At 21.1% G+C, this 10,358-nt stretch overlaps 3 pseudogenes; all 3 read right to left on the reverse strand.

The window, feature by feature from the left end:
* Nucleotides 1–244: 244 nt before the first annotated feature.
* On the reverse strand, nt 245–1,610 carry LOC128871522 (NADH-ubiquinone oxidoreductase chain 2-like; annotated as a pseudogene).
* Nucleotides 1,611–6,214: 4,604 nt separating this feature from the next.
* On the reverse strand, nt 6,215–7,442 carry LOC128871520 (cytochrome b-like; annotated as a pseudogene).
* On the reverse strand, nt 6,215–7,943 carry LOC128871521 (NADH-ubiquinone oxidoreductase chain 6-like; annotated as a pseudogene).
* Nucleotides 7,944–10,358: the final 2,415 nt, after the last annotated feature.

Consider the following 10,358-nt stretch of genomic DNA (forward strand, 5'->3'; position numbering starts at 1 on the left):
GATCAATAAGAAGTTTATCTATAAGAATAAATTTTTTATCAAAAAGAATTTATTTTTATAAATTGATAATTAAGAATTTACTAAATAAATAGATTAAACTAAATTTTTAATTTAGGGCTTTATAGTCAATAATGACATTAGACTGCAATTCTAAAGGAGTGTATAAATATAGTATTACTAAGGCTTAAAAGATTTAACTTATATTTATAGCTTTGAAGGTTATTAGTTTATTTAACTTAAAGCCTTTATTTTATAATAAATTAAAAATGTTTTTATATTTTATAAAATTTTAAATTTTTGATTTAGCTTAGGATGATTAAAAAGTAGTATAGATAATAGATACTAAAATTAATCTAAATGTGGAAATAAAAGATAAGATTATTATACATTTAAATGAAATTTTGTTAATTTGTATATAGTTTGTTCAATTATTTTCATCATAGTTTAGTATAAAAGCAGCGAAACATAAACGTAAATAAAAAAATAATGTGATTAAAGTTATCACAGTTATAATTGTTATGAGAGTATACTGATTATTTAAAACTAATAATTGAATAACTAATCATTTTGGTATAAACCCAATAAATGGTGGGAGTCCTCCTAAGGATAATAAATTTAGAAATAACATAAATTTTAAAATTTTTGAATTAAAAAATGAATTAAATAATTGATTAATATGATACATTTTAAAATTATTAAAGATAAATGTTAAACTAAAGGATAAAAATGTATAAAAACAAAAATAGGTTATTCATATGGATTCGCTAACTTGTATAGCAGCTAGTATTCAACCTAGATGATTAATTGATGAAAATGCTATTAACTTTCGTAAAGATGTTTGATTTAATCCTCCTATTGATCCAATAACTGTTGATAGAATAATAATTGAAAAAATAAAAATATTTTGTTGAATTGTAATATATGATATTAACATAATTGGGGCAATTTTTTGTCATGTTATTAACACTAAAGCGTTTATTCATGATAATCCTTCTATAACGTTAGGGAATCAAAAATGAAAAGGGGCTGCTCCACTTTTTAATAAAAGAGAAGAATAAATAATTATATCATTATATATTGAATTTGATTGTAATATAGGGAAATTATTAAGGTATATTATAATAATAGCAAATAATAAAACAGCAGATGCTATTGCTTGAGTTAAGAAATATTTAAGAGAGGCTTCTGTTGATATTAAGTTGTTATCTCTTATTAGGGGGATAAAAGATAATAAATTAATTTCTAGACCTATTCAAGCTCTTAATCAAGAATTAGATGATACTGTAATTAATGTTCCTGTTATTAAAATAAAAAAAAATATGATTTTAGCAGAATTATTGAAAATTAAAAAGAAAAGGATTAAAACCTTTATAAATGGGGTATGAACCCAGTAGCTTGATTAGCTTATCTTTTTACTAAATAAATAGATTAAACTAATTTGTGATTTATTTTATTATTAGTTTTTATTAATAATTATTTTATGTTTTGGTGTATGATGCACAAAAGTTTTTGATACTTTTAGAAATAGTTTAATTCTATTAAATATAATGAATGTAAATTTATTACATAATTTACCCTATCAAGGTAACCCTTTTCGTCAGGCAATTCATTAAAGGAAAATAGCTTATTTGAAATGAAAAAGGCTGTTTTCATTGAATTTTTTTTTTTTTTTTTTTTTTTAATAGTTAATTTATTGGAAATGGGATAAATTTAATTAAATTTATTTATTTAATTATAATAATTAAATATAGTAAATTAATTATTATAGTATTTTGTAAATCTAGATAATTAAAAATTCCAATATAGACATCTCCGAGAGGTAAAAGTACAACTCATAGATAAATATATAGATGAATATAAAAAATTTAATTTTTATTATTAATTTATACAAATGTCTAACGTTAGATCAAAGTATGTGCCTATAAATGTAATATACAATTCTGCATCTTCTAATTTAAAGGGGTTTTTTAACAAAATTAATAGGCATCTATTAATTAATTAAATATTTATATACATATAGATATTTATTGATTTAACTTAGTATACGTCTTACTATTATAAAATATATTATTTAGGAAAAAAAAATTTTTAAAAATTAAAAAATAAGAGGATTATTTATCAATAAATATTAAAATTTAATAAATATGAAAAAAAAAAAAAAAAAAAAAAAAATTTAGTTTAATCTATTTATTTAGTAAATTCTTAATTATTAATTTAATTTTATTTTGTTATTTAAACTAAATTTTTTATGCTAAATAATTTAAATTAAATATAATTATTTTATATTTATTAGTTTTATTAATTTATTTATATTATTTAAGTTTTATTAATTTATTATATTTAATGAGCTTATTTGAAATGAAAAAGGCTGTTTTCATTGAATTTTTTTTGTAATAAATTTGATTATAGGTTTTATTTTTAGGAAAAATATTAAAATATTTTATTAAAATTTAAATTTATCTATAAATATTTTGTATATAAATAATTACTATTAAGAATTTACTAAATAAATAGATTAAACTAAATTTTTTAATTAGTTTTAGTTATTATTAAGTTAATTAATTAATAATTTATATTTATTGTGTTGATTTTATATAGGCAGTTAAATTCAATGAAAACATTTGAAATGAAAAAGGTTGTTTTCATTGAATTTTTTAATATGAGAAACGGTAAATTTGATTAGGGGTCTTTTTACTTTTAAGGAGGAATTACTAATTAGGATTTATTTTATATAAAAACTAACTGATTTTTTTTTTTAACTTTATTTTGTTAATAATTAAGAATTTACTAAATAAATATTATAGTTAAATTTATTTAATATTTATTTAAAATAAATAATTAATTTATGTTACTAAATAAATAGATTAAACTAAATTTTTTTTTAATTTTTTTTGATTTATTTAATTACTAAAGTTTTATTTTGGCTTATGTTTTTGTTATTGATTTATTTTATATGTAAATTTTTGTGTGAAATTTTATTTATTTTAATAATAACTAAATTTTTTATATTCTCAGTAATTAATTTTATAAATCAAAGAAATTTGGAAGTAGTAATTTTTTATAGTATTGGCTAAATTTGTGCCAGCAGCCGCGGTTATACAAATAATACAAATAAGATATTTTTGGTAAAAGTTAAATTTTATATGAATAAAATATGTATAATTTTATTAGGTGAAATTTTAAAATTATTTATTTTTATTGAATTTTAATTGAAGCTTGTAAATTTTATAAATAAACTAGGATTAGATACCCTATTATTTAAAATGTAATTAATAAATATTAAGGTAGTAATAGTTATGTTCTTGAAACTTAAAAAATTTGGCGGTATTTTAGTCTATTCAGAGGAACCTGTCCTGTAATTGATAATCCACGATGTACCTTACTTAAATTTGTTTTTCAGTTTATATACCGTCGTTATTAGAATATCTTATTAGAGTAATAATTTTCAATAATTTTTATTAGAATTTATATCAGATCAAGGTGTAGCTTATATTTAAGTAGAGATGGGTTACAATAAATTTATTTAAATGGATTTAAATTTGAAATTTTTTTTTGAAAGTGGATTTGATAGTAAAATTTTAAAGATTAAAAATTTGATTTTAGCTCTAAAATATGTACACATCGCCCGTCGCTCTTACTATTAAGATAAGATAAGTCGTAACATAGTAGATGTACCGGAAGGTGCCTCTAGAATGACAATTTAAAGCTTATTAAGTAAAGTATTTCATTTACATTGAAAAGATTTTTGTGCAAATCAATATAAATTGAATTTTAATATTTATTTATTAATTTTTTTTTGTTATTTATATAATCTATTAAAAATAATTATAAAAAATAATGTTTTAGTAAGTTTTAGTGAAAAAATAATTTTAATAATAGTTTATTATGTATTGTGAAAGAATATTGAAATAAATTGAAAAATTTTTAATTAAAAAGAAAATTTAGTTTATTGTACCTTGTGTATCAGGGTTGATCTAATAATTAATAATTATTTATTAATCTCGATTTTATAAGAGTTAATAATTTATTAAAGTTAATGTATCAAAATTATTTTAAATAAATTATTAGAAATGAAATGTTATTCGTTTATAAAGGTATCTAGTTTTTTTAGAAATAAATTTAATTTACAAATTTTTAATTTTTAATTTTTTTTTTTAAAATTAAAAATTTATTAATTTGAATATTTTAAGGGATAAGCTTTAAAATAAAATATTAAAAATTATTGAATAATTTATTTAAAATGTATGTATAGAATTAGCAATCATTTATAAATTTGTTATAAATTATTTTATAATTTATGTTATTTAATTTTGTTTTCATTGAATTTATAAAAATTTTTTTATTAATTTAAAATAAAAAGTAATAATGATTAAATTAGTATATATTTAAGTATTGTTAAAATATTTTATATTGAAAAGTTTATATAAAGAACTCGGCAAATTTTATTTATACTCGCCTGTTTAACAAAAACATGTCTTTTTGAATTATATTTAAAGTCTGACCTGCCCACTGAATAATTTTAAATGGCCGCAGTATTTTGACTGTGCAAAGGTAGCATAATCATTAGTCTTTTAATTGAAGGCTGGTATGAACGGTTGGACGAAGTATAAGCTGTTTCATATAAATTTATAATAGAATTTTATATTTTAGTTAAAAAGCTAAAATTTTATTAAAAGACGAGAAGACCCTATAAATCTTTATATTTAATATAAACTAAATTTTTTTGATTTATTTTATTTTTTTTAATATTAATTATTTTGTTGGGGTGATATTAAAATTTGATGAACTTTTAATTTTTAAAAATCATTAATTTATGAATTATTGATCCATTAATAGTGATTATAAGATTAAGTTACTTTAGGGATAACAGCGTAATTTTTTTTGAGAGTTCATATCGACAAAAAAGTTTGCGACCTCGATGTTGGATTAAGGTATAATTTTGGGTGTAGCCGTTCAAAAATTAAGTCTGTTCGACTTTTAAATCCTTACATGATCTGAGTTCAGACCGGCGTAAGCCAGGTTGGTTTCTATCTTTAATAAATTGTAATATTTTAGTACGAAAGGACCAAATATTAAAATAATTATATTTTGAATAATAGAATTATTAATATAAGTAAACTATTTTGGCAGATTAGTGCAATAAATTTAGAATTTATTTATGTAGATTATACTACAAATAGTACTTGATTTTTATGGAAATAATTTTATCTTTTGTTGGTAGATTAATTTTGGTAATTTGTGTTTTAGTGAGAGTAGCTTTTTTAACTCTTTTGGAACGTAAAGTATTAGGTTATATTCAGATTCGTAAGGGTCCTAATAAAGTTGGTTTAATAGGGATTCCTCAACCTTTTTGTGATGCAATTAAGTTATTTACTAAGGAACAAACTTACCCTCTTTTATCAAATTATATCTCTTACTATTTTTCTCCTATTTTTTCTTTATTTATTTCTTTAATTGTTTGATTATGTATTCCTTTATTTGTAAAATTGTTTTCTTTTAATTTAGGAATTTTATTTTTTTTGTGTTGTACTAGATTAGGGGTTTATGCTGTTATAGTAGCTGGTTGATCATCTAATTCTAATTATGCTTTATTAGGGGGATTACGAGCTGTTGCTCAAACTATTTCTTATGAAGTTAGAATGGCTTTAGTTTTATTATCTTTTGTTTTTTTAATTGGAAGTTATAATATTTTAGATTTTTTTTATTATCAAAGTTATATTTGATTTGTTGTTATTATATTTCCAGTTAGACTTGTTTGATTTTGTATTTGTTTAGCTGAGACTAATCGAACTCCTTTTGATTTTGCTGAAGGTGAATCTGAATTAGTTTCAGGGTTTAATGTTGAATATAGAAGTGGAGGATTTGCTTTGATTTTTATAGCTGAATATGCTAGAATTTTATTTATAAGTATATTATTTTGTGTAATTTTTTTTGGTTGTGATTTATTTAACTTGCTATTTTATTTGAAATTAGTTTTTATTTCATTTGTTTTTATTTGAGTTCGTGGAACTTTACCTCGGTTTCGTTATGATAAATTAATATATTTAGCTTGAAAGTGTTTTTTACCTTTTTCTTTAAATTATTTATTATTTTTTATTGGAGTTAAATTATTTTTAATATATTATATATTGTTAATTGATTTTAGTAAAGTTAATAGGAAATTTTTGTTCCTATATTATGTTTTCAAAACATATGCTTGTTCAAGCTCATTAACTAATTAATTAAATTATCTCATCATTTATTAATTAGTGGATTAATAATGTAGTATAAGAAGTAAACTACTGTTAAAATTTGTCCAACTAGTACATAAGGATCTTCTACAGGTCGTGCTCCGATTCATGTTAATAGAATTACAGTAACTACTATAATTCAAAATAGAATTTTATTTACAGGGTAAAATTGGATTCCTCGGAAGTTTCTTAAATGATAGAATGGTAAAATTGCTAGGATTGCAATTGATAAGACTAATGCAATAACTCCTCCTAATTTATTAGGAATAGAACGTAAAATCGCATATGCAAATAGAAAGTATCATTCAGGTTGAATGTGTACTGGTGTTACTAGAGGATTAGCAGGGATGAAATTATCAGGATCTCCTAATAGATAAGGGTTAATTAAAGTTAATAATAGAAGTACTATAATCATAATAATAAATCCTACAATATCCTTGTATGTAAAATATGGATGGAATGGAATTTTATCAATATTGGAATTTAATCCAATTGGATTATTAGATCCTGTTTGATGTAAAAATAATAAATGAATTAATGTTATTGCTAGTACAATAAATGGTAAAATAAAATGAAATGTAAAGAATCGTGTAAGAGTGGCATTATCTACTGCAAATCCTCCTCAGACTCATTGAACTAAATCAATTCCTAAATAAGGAATTGCAGATAATAGATTTGTAATAACTGTGGCTCCTCAGAATGATATTTGTCCTCACGGTAAAACGTAACCTATAAAGGCTGTTGCTATAACTAAAAATAGAATTAGAACACCTACTAATCATGTAGGTGTAAATAAATATGAACCGTAATAAATTCCTCGACCAATATGTAGATAAATGCAAATGAAGAAAAATGATGCACCGTTAGCATGTAAAGTTCGTAATAATCAACCATAATTTACATCTCGACAAATATGATTAACACTATTGAAAGCTAAATTAATATCTGCTGTGTAATGTATAGCTAAGAAAAGTCCTGTTAGAATTTGAATAATTAAACATAATCCTAATAGTGATCCGAAGTTTCATCAGGCTGAAATATTAATTGGGGCTGGAAGATCTACTAGAGCATTATTTGCAATTTTGAATAATGGATGTTGGGTTCGTAAAGGTTTGTTCATTAGTTTAATTTATTAATCGAAGGGGTCCGTGGAATAATTTAGTAATTTTTACTACTGCAATTAATGTAATTAATAAATAATTTATTAATAAAACAGTAATTAAATTTGTTGGGTAATTATATAATTTATGAAGATTTAGAGAATTTTCTTCTGTAAATGTATTTAAATTAATTATAGTTTGTATTTCGTTATTTTGAATGAAAGATGAAATGTATGATTTATCTATAAATCATCTGATATTTATTAATAAAATGAAAATTAATATAAAAGAAAAGGCTGTTTTCATTGAAAGTGAGAATATTTCATTTGATGCTAGGGATGTAACGTAGATGAATAATACTAATACTCCTCCTAGAAAAATTAAAAATAATACATATGAGAATCAGAATCTTTTAGTTATTAATCCAGTTAAAAGACAAATTTGTAATGTTTGAATTAATAATATTAATCCTATTGCTAATGGATGATTTATTTGAATAAAAATGAGACTAGAAATCAATGTTGTTGAGTATAAAGTTAATTGTATAATATCAGGAGGTAGTTTATTTAAAATATTAATTTTGGGGATTAATGAAAAAGTTGTTTCTTTTCTCTTGAAGTTTTAAAAGATTAATTCTTATTTTTGATTTACAAGACCAATGTTTTTGTTAAACTATTAAAACTAATGTTAATATTATTATATTGGGGATTACCTTGTTTTTTAATTTTAATGGGAGTATTTGTTTTTGTTTTTAATCGTAAACATTTATTGTCTATACTTTTAAGATTAGAATATATTGTTTTAAGTTTATTTTTTTTATTATTTATTTATTTAAATTTAATAGATTTTAGAAGATACTTTAGTATAATATTTTTAACTTTTAGTGTTTGTGAAGGGGCTTTGGGTCTTTCAATTTTAGTATCTATAATTCGAACTCATGGAAATGATTATTTTCAATCATTTAATGTATTACAATGTTAAAATTACTTTTTATAATAATTTTTATTATACCTTTTTGTTTTATTATAAATTCATTTTGAACGGTTCAAAATTTACTATTTTTGGTAAGTTTTATTTTTATTTTAATGAATTATTGTATAAATTATTTTGTAAATATTTCTTATTTTTTGGGGTTTGATATTATTTCATATGGATTAATTTTATTAAGTTTTTGAATTTGTACACTTATAATTACTTCTAGTGAATCTATTAATAAATATAGTAATTATGAAAACTTTTTTTTAATTAATGTGTTAATTTTATTATTGTGTTTAGTTTTAACTTTTGGTAGAATAAATTTATTTATGTTTTATTTATTTTTTGAAAGAAGACTGATTCCTACTTTATTTTTAATTTTGGGTTGAGGGTATCAACCTGAACGTTTACAAGCTGGGATTTATCTTTTATTTTATACTTTATTAGTATCTTTACCTATATTGGTAGGGATTTTTTATTTATATAATACTTTGATGACATTGAATTATTATCTTTTGATAAATTATGTTAATTGTTATGATTTATTATACTTATCTTTAATTTTAGCTTTTTTAGTTAAAATACCTATATTTTTGGTTCATTTATGATTACCAAAAGCTCATGTAGAAGCACCTGTTTCTGGTTCAATAATTTTAGCTGGGGTTATGCTAAAGTTAGGTGGGTATGGATTATTACGAGTTTATTCTTTTTTACAAGTAAGTGGTATTAAATATAATTATATTTGAATTAGAATTAGATTAATTGGAGGTGTTTTAATTAGTTTAGTTTGTTTACGTCAAACTGATTTAAAGGCTTTAATTGCTTATTCTTCTGTTGCTCATATAGGAATTGTTTTAGGAGGTCTTATAACTTTAAGATATTTAGGGTTTTGTGGTTCTTATACATTAATAATTGCTCATGGACTTTGTTCTTCAGGACTTTTTTGTTTAGTTAATATTACATATGAACGGTTAGGTAGTCGAAGTTTATTAATTAATAAAGGTTTATTAAATTTTATACCTTCTATAACATTATGATGATTTTTGTTAAGAGCTTGTAATATAGCTGCACCTCCTTCTTTAAATTTATTAGGTGAAATTTGTTTATTAAATAGAATTGTTAGTTGATCTTGATTAACAATAATTTCTTTATCTTTATTATCTTTTTTTAGAGCTGCTTATACTTTATATTTATATGCTTATAGTCAGCATGGTAAGTTATTTTCTGGAGTTTATTCATTTAGAGGGGGTAAAATTCGGGAATATTATTTATTATTTTTACATTGATTTCCTTTAAATTTATTAATTTTGAAGAGTGATATTTGTATAATTTGACTTTAATTTTATTTAAATAGTTTATTTAAAATATTGATTTGTGGTGTCAATGATATGATTTTTGATCATTTTAAATCGTGAGAAAGTATTTATCTATTTGTAGAATTAGATTTTTGATTTTAATTTTATTTAGAACTAATTTTTTTTTTTTTAGATTATTAATGTTAATTAAGGATTTTTGTATATTTATTGAATGAGAAGTAGTTAGATTTAATTCTTGTAGAATTGTTATAACTTTTTTATTTGATTGAATGAGTTTATTATTTATATCTTTTGTTTTGTTAATTTCTTCTTTAGTTATTTATTATAGAAAGGAGTATATAGGGGGAGATGTAAATATTAATCGTTTTATTATATTAGTCCTTATATTTGTTTTGTCTATAATGTTATTAATTATTAGTCCTAATTTAATTAGAATTTTATTAGGATGAGATGGATTGGGGTTAGTTTCTTATTGTTTAGTAATTTATTTTCAAAATGTAAAATCTTATAATGCTGGTATATTAACTGCTTTGTCTAATCGAATTGGAGATGTTGCCTTTTTATTAGCTATTGCTTGAATATTAAATTATGGAAGTTGAAACTATATTTTTTATTTGGAAACAATAAAAAATAGAATTGAAATAGAAATTATTGGTGGATTAATTATATTAGCTGCTATAACTAAAAGAGCACAAATTCCTTTTTCATCTTGATTACCTGCTGCAATAGCAGCTCCT

The sequence above is a fragment of the Anastrepha ludens genome, unplaced genomic scaffold, assembly GCF_028408465.1.
Source record: "Anastrepha ludens isolate Willacy unplaced genomic scaffold, idAnaLude1.1 ptg000043l, whole genome shotgun sequence".
NCBI classification, from domain to species: Eukaryota; Metazoa; Arthropoda; class Insecta; order Diptera; family Tephritidae; genus Anastrepha; species Anastrepha ludens.